Source organism: Acomys minous (assembly GCF_964271855.1).
Source record: "Acomys minous genome assembly, chromosome: 1".
Classification (NCBI taxonomy): Eukaryota; Metazoa; Chordata; class Mammalia; order Rodentia; family Muridae; genus Acomys; species Acomys minous.
Genome location: NC_140483.1, coordinates 171,196,302 through 171,211,517, shown reverse-complemented (window position 1 = coordinate 171,211,517; position 15,216 = coordinate 171,196,302). Strand labels below are relative to the sequence as shown.

General features: G+C 40.4%; 1 pseudogene across 1 annotated transcript; it reads left to right on the top strand.

Annotated features, from left to right (window-relative positions):
• The first annotated feature begins 529 nt into the window (after positions 1-529).
• Positions 530-12,760, top strand: LOC311606947 (histone deacetylase 3-like; annotated as a pseudogene). Its single transcript has 2 exons — positions 530-616; positions 12,253-12,760. The product of its transcript is annotated as a histone deacetylase 3-like (transcript).
• The last annotated feature ends 2,456 nt before the right edge of the window (positions 12,761-15,216 follow it).

Here is a 15,216-nt window from a genome sequence, read left to right as displayed (position 1 = left end):
GTCTCTAGTTGATTTCACTTTGAGGTGCTGAGTCTCCTCTGGTGGGCCAGTCCCCTCACTAGGAAGAAGCCAAAACAACTGGTCCTTCACAACTTCTAGCATGGAATCTGTCTGTTTCCTGAGAGGGTTTCGTGCCACTTGCCTTGACGATGTTTGTTGTGAAGCCATAACTGAGCAGAATTCTTTTTATTTTTACATGCAACATACCAGGTCAAATTAGCACAGTCGGAAGAGAGAACACATATATCTCATCCTAAAAGACTGAAAGAAGATCCTAAGTAAAGGTGTTAACTCCATTTGTGTGGGCTTGGTCATCCCATCTCACTGACAACTCATTGGTCTCCATTTCTTCTTGTCTGACTTCATTTTCTGTGTTAGTGGTTACCTCTCAGGGTATACAGTGAGAGGATGCACCCCAACCTTGCTATGAGGCAGTTGATTCTCTGATCTTGGGTACTTGTCCTGCCCTCCTTCCAAGAATGGAATGGGAAGGCAGCAAAGGGGAAATAAGGGAATTTCCTTTGCCGGGATGAACTGGATTAAATGGGAAAATAAATGTGTGAATAGGAAAGTAAAAACTCTGAGCGTCCTCGTGGGCAGCAGCATGCCAGCTGGGGTGAGCTGGGCTAGAAGGCTGTGCACTCAGCAGACTCCAAGTGCCAACTGAGATATTGGTTGCAAGTGTCAAAGCTCAACAGCTCTTGGAGGGTTTTGGGGTACCAATCTAACTCAATCCCTTGCAAAGAAGGACTGCAGGATTAAGGTCACTGGACAAAATCATCATTATGTTGGAATTTTTAGGTTGCTAATTCTCCTTGATGAATTCTTCAGGACTAACACATTCCTACAGTGGTACAAGGGGGCAGTCCTATGTAGTTTTTATTGTTAGGGCAACACAATCTTTGCCTTTTCTGGGCTGCAGCCTGTTTCCTGCCCCATCGCTCTTGGAGAGCTTCCTGTCAATTTTCATCTAGCTCGGCTTTTCCCACTTCATTACTGGGCACTCCACTGACAGCTTGGCCTTAAAGGCAGGCTGTGAAATGGTAACTAACTACCAGCTTCTCGCCCTTGGGGCTTGAGCCCCAGGGAAGTATCCAGAAGGCTCTCTACTGGGGGCTTCAGTCTTGGGCTAGTAGGAAGGAAGCTCCATACATATCAAGGGGCCCTTCTTATCCTTAATATAAACAGACAGTGGTTGTTCTAGGCTCTATGCTGCTGCAATAAAATATGAAGATCAAAAGCAACGTAGAGGATGAAAGTGTTTATTTCACTTACATTCCCAAGTCATAGTTCATGACTGAAAGCAGCCAGGACAGGAATTCAAGCAGAAACTTGAGGCCGAATCCATGGAAGAAACACTGCTTGCTTGCTTACAGGCTCATGTTTTGCTAGGTTTCTTTTCCTTTTTCTTTTTTCCTGAGACAGGGTTTATCTGTGTAGGCTTGGCTGTCTTGGACTTGATTTGTAGACCGGGCTGGCCTTGAGCTCGTAGTGATCTACCCGGCTCTGCCTCCCTAAGTGTTTGCTAGCTTTCTTGTACAGCTCAGGACTACCTGCCCAAGGAAGGGTGCTGACTACAGAGTGCTGGGCCCTCCTACATCAATTAACACAGGCCAATTTGATCTACATAATCCCCCAATTTAGACTTCCTTCTTGAGAAGGTGATGTCTGGCTGTGTCAAGTTGACAGTTAAAACTATTAGAGCACTGGTAGAGTGTTAAACAGGCCCCATTTCCTTTTTTTCTGGAACAAGGTAGTCCATCAAGATCTCTTAGTAAGTCCAGCTAACAGGCCATATATTGTCTTATAATGTTATAGAAGTCCTTTAAAAGAAAGCAATAAAACAAACAAAACCAAACCTAAAACACACAGCAAAAACAGAGAGAAAAACAACGGGAAAGAGGCTTAGTCAATATTCTCACACACACATACACACACACACACACACACACAGAGAGAGAGAGAGAGAGAGAGAGAGAGAGAGAGAGAGAGAGAGAGAGAGAGAGAGACTGATTCAGGCTGCTAAATTAGTAGTCCAGTATTGTAAAAGCACTGGAGAACCAATATAATGCATGAGGATTAGATCCCCAGATTTCTTGACATTTTTCTCATATCTAATAACTTCACACTACGCTTCTGTATGGACTATTTTCTACTATGGGTCTTTTTGCCCAGCGCTCAGAGTATTGTGTAGACACTTGCATGTCTTGTATCTTTCTACCTATGACTTTTTTCATGTACAGTTTCTAACTACATTAAGGGTTTAATCTTAATAGTTAGTGATGAAAGAGACAGAAGAGAGGAGGAAGTTGCTGTGAAGTAGCTGTGGCTACAAAAGCCAACTGACTGATCAAAACTTCGGAAGTATGGGGAAGGAGAGGGAGGGAGGGGGGAGGGAGGGAGAGAGAGAGAGAGAGAGAGAGAGAGAGAGAGAGAGAGAGAGAGAGAGAGAGAGAGAGACAGACACAGACAGACAGACAGAGACAGACAGACAGAAACAGAAAGAGACAGAGAGACAGAGAGAGACAGAGACAGAGAGACAGAGACAAATGATAGACAGGCAAGTATTTATGATCATATTCTTTTATTCTTATTAGTCCACAGGAATGTCAGTGTCACTCTATTCTAGTTCATCTCCATTTTGTTTCCTTTTCCTTTTTTGTCTCCTACTTCTTCCTTCATGTCCTGTCTTCTACCTTTCCTTCTTCTAAATCACCCTTGGATGTAAATATTGTGAGCTGACATGGCAGCTCACTAGTTGAAAAGTATTGATTTGAATACTACCAGTTCACCAGACTTCTTCTTTCATAATTATTTCCCTAGATAACATATAAATAAGTATATGAGAAAATGATAGTGCTAAAACAGTTTTGTTGGCACCAATCATAACGAGGATTGTGAGTCGGCTGGATTTTGTTAAGCTGTGCTTGCCTGCTATCTTTTTCATAACATCTCCCACAATACCTCACGGTAAATGACCCCCTGAAATACATTCTAAGAACAGCAAGTTGAGTCATTGGCCTATCTGGTTTTCTCACAAGTTAATCCCGTTGTTATTGCACTCTGGACAATCTTACCCTCAGAAGTCCCTTGAGATTTCTGATGAAACTCATCCTATAATTTTAGCACACAATTAGTCCTTGAACTCATTGAAATGGTGCTCCCGTATTTCTATACATTGTCAAGTGTCAAACTAGTCTGTTTCAGGGATTAAAAAGAAATCCTTTCTAAATTGGACTATATGTCACTATGAATGTGCAATAAATAAATATTTTGACATATTTCTTTAAGAGCTGATCATCATCCTGGGAAGGTGGCACAGATGCTATCAAGGGGAGGATGTGCATGCTGCAGAGAGGTCTTGCTGCTAATCAGCCAGCTTGACACTCTGTACTTGAATGAAGCACAAGCAAGAGCTATTAAATCATTTTTGAGAAAATTCAAACCAGCCATATCAGATGGGGAACAGAGGCAAAGGTGACACTCAGGTAGTTTTATAAGAAGTAAAACTTGTCACAAAAACCATTCTGCTGGGGTTCCAGCTGTTGCAAATAATACCATGCACGGGAGTGAGTCACCTGAGGCAATCCTGTGGCTCAGCCACAGCCTGAGGACAATCATAGCTCACTTGTGGGGAAACTGGGTTATGATGTAATTGTGATCAGAGCCCAGTCTGTGCCCCAGGGACTCAGTAAAGACCCTGACAGTTTGGGTTAGCCTACTTCCACATTTAATGACTATTCCTTCTACCTTGAAAATGAATGTGTTTGTCATTGAGAATATTTCAAACAGTCTTTAGAAGAGCACGTTTCATGCTTAAAAACCTATCTGAGCTGCATTTATCCTGCCTGGTTTTTAGATGGAAGTCTTCTACTTTATCAACAAATGAGCTCAGGGCCCTTAGGGACAGCTGAAGACAGGATTCAAGTACTTCAACGCTTTCTGCAGAAAAGAAGCTTTTCAGGCAGCGAAGCCCTGGCATAAAGGTTTCTTCTGCTACTTCAGAATTGCAGCATTTTCTAGAATGTTGACCTTGGCAAAAATAAGATTGGAATTAAAGATGGTGGGAGGCAAGTGGCAAGAGGAAACAATTTTGTAGTATTTCTTAACTCAAGGATATTACTTTAAAAATGCACCTAGTAATTTGACATTAAGACTGTTGCCCAGGTGGAGAGTGGTTGGAATCTGTACTGACAGCAGCAACTTGGAGCTCAGGGAGAGAGCAGAAGCCCACGGAGATGCTGCACTTCTCCAGCATCTGACGGAAGGTGGAATGTGCTCACCTATCCATCGAAGCTGAGGTTGATGAAGATATTTTTGACATCTCATTGACTCTAATTTCTTCCAAAACACTCTCAGAACACTTATCAAAAACCATTAGCTAAAAGATACTAAAACATTAAGAGCTGTGATGTAGTAGCAATTTAATTAATTGGTCAAGGCCAATGCCAAAATTGACTTTGAACTGAGGTTTACTAGTGAATGTGTGTGTTTATGCAAAGCTTACATAATGGCTAAAACATTAAGGATACATGAATGCTTGTATTTATTTTCTTGCTGTTTGAGACTTTTACACATAAATAACATGTGTTTTGATCAAGTCCATTTTTCACTACCTCCTCCCCATTTCCTCTCTAATCCCCACCACTATTCCCTCCCGATTTCATGTGTTCAATTTTTTAAAACTAAACCCACTGATACCTTTAGTGTTGCAAATATTCTGTGAGTCTGGGGCCATCTAATAGAGCACAGGTAACTTCTCAAGGGCTAAGTCCTTGAAGAAAACTGATTCTTCCTCCCCCTGTAGTCATAGTTGCCAGTATCTCCCAAGACAAGGGTTGTATTTCATGATTGTCACTGTCTTCCATGCTGGGATTGTGTTTGGCTTGATCTTGTGCAGGTCTTGTGTTTGCTGTCATATAAACCATGAATTCACATGTTCAACTGTCCTCATGTGTTCTGAAAACACTGCTTCACTGTGATCATCCATCGCCTCTGGCTTTTACTATCTTTTTGACCCTTCTTCCTCAACCCCTAAGTCTTGAATAGAGGGTGTGTAGATGTCTCATTCAGGGTTGAATAGCCCATAGTCTTTTATTTTCTTCATCTTGACCAGTTGCTGATCTCTATATTAGTCACCATATACTACAAAAAGAAGCTTCTTGGATTAAGGTTGGAAGATAACTTAATGGTATAGGTTTGAGAATAAGTTATTAGGAATTGCATTAATACTATACCAGCAGTTCTTCCCCTGGTGTTATGTTCTAGCTACCTATGGGTCCTTTGTCTCATTAATGGTGTAATCAAGATGTTTGGTTACTCCACTAACATTTCTGCCACTATTGTACCAGTGTGCATATCTTGTCAGATGTGTTATTTGTGGCTTTCTGGGTTCCCATCTGGATAAAACTGCTGATTACATGCACAGTGCCTTCTAGTTCTTTGGAAGCTAGGCAACAGGGATAAAGTTCCTAGAAAACTTGATTTTTCTGTGTTCTATGATGCAAATATGTGGTGTCTTTAGAAATAGTCTCACCAGAAGCTATGGAGGGTCACCAAGAGGAATGGAAATGGCTGTAATGTTAGGGATGAGTTTCCATTGACAAATTTCCTCCAAAAGAGGCACCCACAGTGGAAACTGCAGTCTTATTGCCTATGGTGTCTAGGAGGGGCATTGCCTTCTGTTATAGGCTATTTAAAATCTTCATATATGTGTATGTACAAATTCTATAAAGAGATACTTGTTAGTTCGTGGTTATTGTTGCTCTATTCACAATAAGGTAATGAAATGTGGTAATTCATACACTGAAATATTACCCAGCTGTTAAGAAAAATGAAGTCATAAAATTTCTATGAATATAACTGGAAAACATTGTATACCGAGGAAAGTCACTTAGATTCAGAAGATAAATATTGCATTGCACACTTTCTTTTTTTTATTCAGATGCTGGCTTTGAACCTTTAGATGTATATGTGTTTAAACTGGAATATTCACAGAAGGAAGAAACATAATAGGCTATTCCAGGGGTGGTGGTAGGTTGGTGGTGTGAAAAGTTGGGGAGGTGGAAGGTTGGTAGAGGGCCTCAAAAGCGGTATGAAGGGGTAATGGCAAATAACGAATACAAAGGATTAAGTAGGATGGTGGATGGGAGAGCAGGGTAGAGAAATGAATATGGGGAGAGATAAATAATACTAAATATCTTTGAAAACACTATAAAGATGTATGTATTTATAAACTGATGAGTAATCTTTTCAGCTATAAAGTTATTCAAAGCTCTCTACTGGTGTTTCACAGTAGCAGGTTTTCCCATGATAGTAGCAGCTTCTGAGTTGGGCTTGGCAATAAGCTATGACAAAGAGCAGTGGGAGAAATAGGCTACGATGAGCTATACTTTCATATGGGAGTGGTAGCCAAGTGTGTAACTTTTCTTTATGTGTAGGGTCCAGGAACCTTATTTTTCCCACTTACTGGAAACTTATTTTTCTTCATCACCTGGATTTAATAAAAAAAAAATCAGCAAATGATGGAAATGGTGGGTGAACTAAGAAAATGTAACATGAATTCTTCAGAAGAGATGGTTTCAGACCGATTTTTTTTTCTTTTCTTTTCTTTTCTTTTGTGTGTCAGGCACATTTAAGGCTCCCAGAGTACTGAATACACCCTGGAGCATGTGAGATGTGGGACACCCAGGAATATAGCAGGCTCTGGAAACAGTGTGGATTAACACTAGCATGTGCCAGTCCCAGGAGGGCCCTTGGTAAGGATGCTTGACAAAGAGGAAACTTTAGGGAAGCCAACTGGAGAGCTTTACCATGAAAGCCATCATGTGGACAGGTAAACATGTTATCTGCTCATGTGCTAGACTGTTTGTGCATGAATGTGTCACAGAGGCTGAGGACCTAGAACCTAGCTGCCTCGATTTGAACTTTCCTTTGCCACTGATATGACTAAGCATGTCAATAAATCATGTTATTACCTTGAGTTTCTTCATCTGAAGGATACAATGGGACTACTGTGATAGTGGTAGAGGAGGGTGTGGTCCCATGTGGGTACTTCTGTGATAGTGTAGAGGAGGATGAGGGTGTGGTCCCATGTGGGTTCTGCTGTGATAGTGTAGAGGAGGGTGGGGTCCCATGTGGGTTCTGCTGTGATAGTGTAGAGCAGGGTGTGATCCCATGTGGGTACTTCTGTGATAGTGTAGAGGAGGATGAGGGTGTGGTCCCATGTGTGTACTGCTGTGATAGTGTAGAGGAGGATGAGGGTGTGGTCCCATGTGGGTACTTCTGTGATAGTGTAGAGGAGGATGAGGGTGTGGTCACATGTGTGTACTACTGTGATAGTGTAGAGGAGGATGAGGGTGTGGTCTCATGTGGGTTCTGCTGTGATAGTGTAGAGGAGGGTGTGGTCCCATGTGTTGAATGTTTATAGCAGCTTGGTTCACAGATAGGCCCTATGAAAGTTTTTAGAAGTTTATTTGGGGTAGAGCCTGGGTCTTGTTCTAAACCAACACAGCGTCCAGGGTTCTTAGGAGAGAAAAGACCACTCACAGGTCATACTCTAATTCTGTAAGACTCAGAAAACTCATCGTGGACACTGCTGTATATTGAAATACATTTGCAAACACCATTGCATGTGCCTGTGGAAGGCAGGTGAGGTGTGGGATCCACTGAAGCTCTTGTGTCAAGGGGTTGTATGCTGCCATAAGCGAGTACTGGGAACCCAACTCAGGTTTTCAGCAAGAGCTGTACATACTCTTAATTGCAGAGCTAGCACTCCAGCCCCAAGAGCAGCCCCAGCTTGATACATTTCCAATGCCTTGGCAGTACTGATTTAAAGCCTGGCTTTTGATTTTGTTCTAGGTAAAGTTCACTTTCTTCATGTTTCCTTTTGTTCCACTTTCTGACCTGATAGGCTTAATGAGATTGGTATCTTTGCTTTGCCAGTATGCATTCATAATTATAAAGTTAGAAGGTGTAAATAAAAAAAAGAGAGAGCTATCACTCATAGTACACATAACAGACACAGTTCCTGTGTTCATCCTTTTTAATGTCCTTTCCCTGCATCCCATCTCGCTCACAAACAACAGACTGTTCTCTTCTAAGTTGTATTTGATTGTGCCTTTCATTTTCTCCCTTAATTACTTCACTTTGTTTTTAATTCTAGATTATTGAAACTATTTTTAACAATGTCATAATATTTCATTTTATGAATGTGTGGTGATCTTTTAAAGTTAGTGTGTCAGGTACTTGTTTGTCTGTTTGTTTCAAGACAAGGTTTCTCTGTGTAGCCTTGGCTTTCCTGGACTCCCTTTGTAGGCCAAGCTGACCCAAACTCACTGAGTTTCTGGATGCTGGTTAACAGCCTCCTTGATCCCAGATATTCTCCGTTCCCCTTCTCTTTGTGTCTGTCTCTCCTTTCTTCATTCTAATGCTATCCATAGTCAGGTATCCAGGACCAGTAATATTACCAGTATTAAGAGCCATTAGCTCCCTAGGAGTTGTTGGCTATGGAGCCCTAGAGGCCCTTAAAGAGGAAAGGCCATAGCTCTTGCTCTTGGTTGCATTTCAGAACCAAATGGTAAGGACATATTGTTGAAGACATTCTGTGATTTGGTTAAATGGCTTGGGGAAACAAGCCTAGAACAGAGCTAGCTGCCTAGATCTGGTAGCACCAAGGTGGTGCCAAGGTTACTGGAGAGAATTATAACCACAAATACTCCTCAGTGTGGATCTTGCATGCTTCTTGATAAAAGTGCCAAGCAAGATTTGCAAGGTAGCACAATTGTAGCCCAAGTGGTTATAGATAGAACCAACTTTCTGATTAGATTTAAGGTCTGCTCCTCAGTGGAGAATTAATTTGTGATAGTATTAACTTATTAAATACCTGTAGCCAGAAAAGTCATATATCCCATTGGGAAAAACAACTGGTATTGCTTTGGTAAACAAACATGATACTAACTGGCTAAGGCCCTTCACAAGATTTGTGTTTATGGGAATAGGTTATTACTGCCATTGGTCTTCACTTAGATATTATTCTGCTTCTCATTTTCTATCTTTTCTTCATAGCAAAAGAAATACCATGGGGATTCACCACCAGTCATGTTCTGGGATTATGGAAATACATAAAAGGCACTAAGGTGCAGGACTCTGCTAGACTTAAAGTACCACAGTCACAGTTCTCTTCTACACCGCCTCAGAAGAGGGAACAGAAGAATGTAAGAGATAGAGGAAGGAGTGCAATGCTGTGTGTCACTTTCCTGCCAGATTAAAGCTGTCTATCCTGGACAGATGTTCATTAAGGCCCAGAATGTTAAAAGGGGAGTAAAGCAACAGGATGTTCTAGGGGAGATGAAACAGTCTATGGTCCAGGGAAATTACATAAACTCAACACAATAACTTTAAGAAGTCCATGAAACTGACCAAATTCACTCGGCTCATCATTCCCTAAACATATAAAAGCTGTAACAACTACTGAGAGACACACTTAGATGACATGAGCTGCCTAGGAGAGGCTCAGACCAGCCATGCATCCTGAATGAAACCGAATTGACTGCCTCAAAGAAGCAGAGACCAGCTAAATTGCCTGAAAGACTACTGAGCTACTTAGAAAGGATAGGTTCTAATCTGTTAAGTAATGAGGCTTGGTTAAATACGTCTAGCACTCCATGACAGGCTTTAGTTTCTTGTTAGCTTGGAACAGGCCTGAACCTATATTCCTCAGAAATGAGCTTAGCAGTTACTGGGAAAAACATCACAGATAACCGGCAGCCAATCAGGGACTGGTTGGCTATCTACCTGGCTGGAGGAACATGAAATTGCTCAAGCTTATTTTACTGCCAGTCTAGAGATCTCCTGTCTTACGACAAGCTCATGACTACTGATGAAGGTTGCCCCCACCTTTCTGATTTGCCTGAGTGTTTTCAACTTGAATGCTCTAATCATATTAAAGGGCACCAGCCCCTCCCTTGAAATTCCCCTGAATTGAATTCTCTAAAAAGAGCCTGTGAGCTCACCTCACAGACAAAATGGTGACCCTACATGCTGGACTTCTGCAGAACTAAAGACCTCTTGCTTTTGCATATGGCTTAGGACTCCTTGTGGTCTTGGGGACCTAGTGATCTGGGAATAACACTGAGCTACCTGCAGGCTGTGTGTGCTCCAGGTTTCCAGCTTTCATGAGCTGCTACCAGTACTGGGGTGGACTTTCATGATGTAGCTGTCTTTGAGTGATTTCTGCTCCTTTAAGTGGCTCGTCATGTATATTCCTGTTAATAATTCTCATAAAATTTCTTGATTCATTGAGTTGGAGTGTGGTAGTATACTTACTTCAGTGTTAGCAGTTCATCATCTAGGGTGAGTAAAAGTTTGCTCATGTCTTCTCATGAGCAATAGCTAGAGAGGAATAACTGGCTCATATGATAAATATATATTTACTTTTATATAAAAAACCTAAGATGAATTTTTTCAAAGTACTTATGTCATTTTGCATTCCCTTCAAGAAGGAAAGTTTCTCTTTCTTTTCAACACATCTTTCTCAGAATTTGGCATGATCAGTGTTTTCTTTAGTTGTCATAATAGCTATGTAATGTAAATACTGTGCTTTCATAATAATGACAAAGGATAAGTGTCATTCCTATGATTTTGGAGGAGAGGCATTCTTATCACTTTTTTGGCATTCTTTTCTGATTGAATGTTAAACATACATTTTTCACTTGGCTTTATAAGCTTTGTGTCATTAAAGGTGGGCATCTTCTGTCAGGCAGAAGATTAGCAGCGACCATCTTTCTAAGGTTGCCTGCTTCTTGAGTTTACAAAGATGTCTAGATACATCTGTCCTGAAAAGCTGATGATTTTGCTCTTTTCTTTGACTCCTATGGATGCTTTTGGAAAAAGAAAGTGTGCAATGAGGTGTGCACAGCACTGATCTCCATGCTTACATGTGGCAGTTCTCATATTCCACAAACCATGCCCTACCTGTAAAGCTCATCCTGAAATCTATTGGCTGCATAGTGAGCAAGTAGAATCTTGATAGAGCCTTTGCCTTTTAGAAGAACTTTCTGATTAAGCAGTGCAGATAGATACTGGTGGCCTTCCTAAGAATGGTTTGGAATTGGCTTCCATAATAATTTAATGCTTTGGATTAAAGTTATGTTGCAAGAATAAGGAATGGGGGGCTTTTATAGATAGGGTGTTGCTCGTTTGCATGCTTATCTCTGGTACTTTGTGTATAAACTTTGTGTGTTGCATTTGGCTAACATGCATCTACATCAGCATAACAACACTCAGACAATTTAAATTCCTTTTAGAGATCATCAAGGGATCAACAGTCTGTTTCTAAAATGGACAAACTATTACCAAAGGATAGTTGTTGAACTTGGTGCTTTCCACTTCAGAAGATGCATTTACTGTTTTCTGAATATTACAGTGAAGCTATTCTAAATCTTTACATGTGTAGACCAGCAGATAATATGTTCATGTGTCTAAAGTTGTCACTCACATTTGACAACTGGCTAATAAAATGTTCAGGTGTTTAAAGGAAAAATTTAGTATGCATTTCAAACACCTTGTTAGACTGTGTCAGGATTTTAATTTTTCCTGTTCAACTGACTCCACCAGCAGATAAACTTCAATTGTTAATTAAGTCAGCCTTTTCATTCATGTTTATACATTGCCTACTATGTTCAGAGAGATCCTCAGGTATCAGGGAAAACATAGCGTTGATATTAAATTTATATTAATTTAATTTATAGTTCACCAAGGAAGGGATTAATGAACCCAAATAAAACACTTAAGGAAATTAGAAGTTACATTTGAAAACATGTACATAGAATTTCTCTGGTTTTAGTGGTGTGAAGGATTTCTCCAAACTGAGAAAATAATGGACAATTTTATGGAGAGCCAAGGTATACATAAAGACTGGATCTGGACATGAAGAGATGGTGAAAGGAGAAATGCCACATAGAGCAGATATCCAGTTTCAAACAGAGTTAATATGGAAAGGTCTTTGGAATCCCAACTCTAATTTTCAACTTTTCTTTAGACCTGCAGTTAAGGTTCTGGAGAAGGGCACATCCATAAAATATAGTGGTTTCTGGTCTTTTGAGCAGCTATTTTTCCAATGGTCAATTCTTAGCTCTGATCTATTCAACCTACTAGAAGTGTTTGATTCTAATGGTACCCGGTTTGAAAAGCTCTGTTTCTGGGCCTTGTGAGTTGGGTTTCCTTTGATTGTGATTTCAACTTTTCCTCCAGTGTGGAGCTGACTCACTGGGCTATGATCGATTAGGCTGTTTAAATCTCAGCATGGAGAATATGTCAAGAGCTTCAATATTCCTCTCTTGGTGCTGGGTGGTGGTGGCTACACCACCTGAAACGTTGCCCAGTGCTAGACATATAAAATATCTCTGCTGGTAAGAGGCCATTCATGAGGAGCTCCCTTATAGTGAATACTTTGAGTACTTTACCCTAGACTTCAGGCTCCATCCAGTCATCAGCACCAAGCATGCACACTGAGAATCAGAACTCATGTCAGTATTTGGACCAGATCTGCCAGACAATCTTTGAAAACTTGAAGATAGTGGATCGTGTGCCTAGTGTCCAGATTCATGATGTACCGGCCGACTTCCTGATATATGACAGGACTGATGAAGCTGATAGAGAAGAGTGAGGTCCTGAGGAGAGCTATAGCAGACCAGAGGTACCCAGTGGATTCTATGAGAGTGACCATGACAATGACAAGGAAAATGATGTGGAGATTTAAGTACAGCATTTCTACCTTAAGTTGCTTTTGGTCAGAGTATTTTATCAGCAAAAGAAAAGTAACTAAGACACTGCCATTGCATGGCCATTGCTTTGATGTTAACTTTCATCTGATTACTTTTAATTCTTTCATTTTATTTATTAATATTTTATTATTATAACTTGGTGATAAGAACCATTTTCACTAAGAATCTGTAAGCAGATATACAGAGGAGACAGCAGATTTTTGACAACAGTGCAAAAGCAACTCAGGGCTAGAAGCCTTTTTTTGGCAAAGTGTGCAGGGACAGGTGTTCATTTAAAATTTTATTACTATACTTGTGTATATGTGTGATGCTTGTAATCGTGGGTATGAGCATATAAAATGATGTTTGTGGAGGTCACAGGACAACCTTCGGGAATCTGTTCTCTTCTTCCACCATGGGTTCTGGGTATTAAACTCAGGATGCTAGGTCTACATGATAAGTATTTTTGCCCACTGTGCCACCTCACTGGTACCTGCTGAGACACTCTTAATAATACATAAAACTGATTATCATCATTTTCATGAGAAAATGCAAATTCAACACAATCCAATAGGACTTTGTACCTACTAGAGTGGACTAAATGAAAGGCCAGCCTGATCAATTCCTCGTAAGGAACTGGAGTGCCTGAAACTTTCACATGTTGTTGATAGGAGTGTAAAATAGAAAAAAAAAAGACACTAGGAAATAGCCAGGCACTTTCTGGTAAAGTTGTTTATACACCACACCATAGCCCGCCATTTCCATTGCTAGTACACAAGCTTATTCATGCTTCCATGCTCTCCTGACTGTCTTATTTATGACAGCCTCATATTGTAAACAACCAGGTCGATACTAGATGAGTAAAGAATTGAAGCATATCCACACAATGAGACATTATCAACAATAAAATAAACTATTGGTAATGTGTATTAGCCAGTTATCTAGAGTAGCAAAATTTATAGATTGAATAGTGTCTCTTTCATAGCCATACATGTGTATATATGTATAGAAATATGTATATATCTATACACACACACACACACACACACACACACACATATATATATCCATATATATGTATGTATAGAAATCCACAAGTTGCACAGTTCACAAGGTTGGATGTCTTTTTAAAATTTTTTTATTTAATTTATTCATATTATTTCTCAATTGTTATCTCATACCTTGTTTCCTTCCGTTCCTCTCTCCCTCTCACTTTCACCCTATTCCCCTCCCCTCTGTCTGTGACTGAGGGGCACCTCAAGGCTGGATGTCTTAAGTCTTCAGGAGATGCTGGAACACTGAAGACATAGGCTCTAGTGCCAGTGAAAGGATGGACTTGCTAATAAGGTGAGAACAAGCAGACGAAGAGCAAAGTTCCTTCATCCATGTCCTTATATTGCCTTCCAGCAGAAGGGGTGGCCCACATTAAAGATGTGTCTTCCCACCTCAAGATCTAGATTAAAGGAATATTTCTTCTTAACCCAAAGGTCCAGAGCATAAATGGATCTTCCTGCTTCAAATTAAGCATAAATTCGTCTCATGTGTGCCCTCCATTTTTGGGTTTTAATTCCAGATGTAATCAAATTTCAACCAAGAATATCAAACAAACCATGTTCAAAATCATTTTGTTAAATGAAAATAAGCAAAGCAAAAATTGGTCATTGTAAGGATCAAATGAGACAAAGTAGACTCATGTATAAGGGAAATGATCAACATGTCAGTCACCATTCACTCTGCATTTCAATTTTTCCTGGCAGCTTTGAAAGAACACAGTGTTGCTTGGCTCATGACAAGTGTCTATAAAAGGATAAAACTGTGCTTTCTCCTAGAAATTGCAACACAGAGTTTGTCTCTTCCCCCCTAGAATGAACAAACTCATCTGCAGGCCCACAACACTGAAATAATTCAGGAGCACACCAAGCCTGGTAAACACCAGATGCTTTATTCAGAAAACTAGGAAGAGCAAATGGTCCTGCCACTTCCTGGTGATTTCTGCACGTTAAGTGCCTCATAAGCATCTTCCCACAGAGACTGCTAACACTCTGCTCTTCTTGATGCCACCTTTTAGCACATCAACTGTCAGACCAGTGAGTATCAATTGATTCAAGGCATTCTTGGCAGTACAAGATGCTTCAAATCTGTCAACACTGGAGAGTCCTCCCTTCATTAAGTATATGGCCTAGAAAGGGTAATGAGGAAGATAACCTTTATATGTTGGAATGTTAAATCTTGGTCTAAAAGATGCCTAGAATCAGCTGGGTCATGCACCAAGACAAGTAAGATGATAAGCCGCTTTATGATTATTTTCCACACAATATCTGTCCTGTTCCATGTCCTCCTTCAGTTCTTGGTTCAACATTGCTTTCTAAAGTAGCTTTTTCCATAGGTCTGTGTGCAGTAGCCTCAAGTCATTCTTTATTATCAAAGCCTTCTTCCTATGTCATGATTTAGA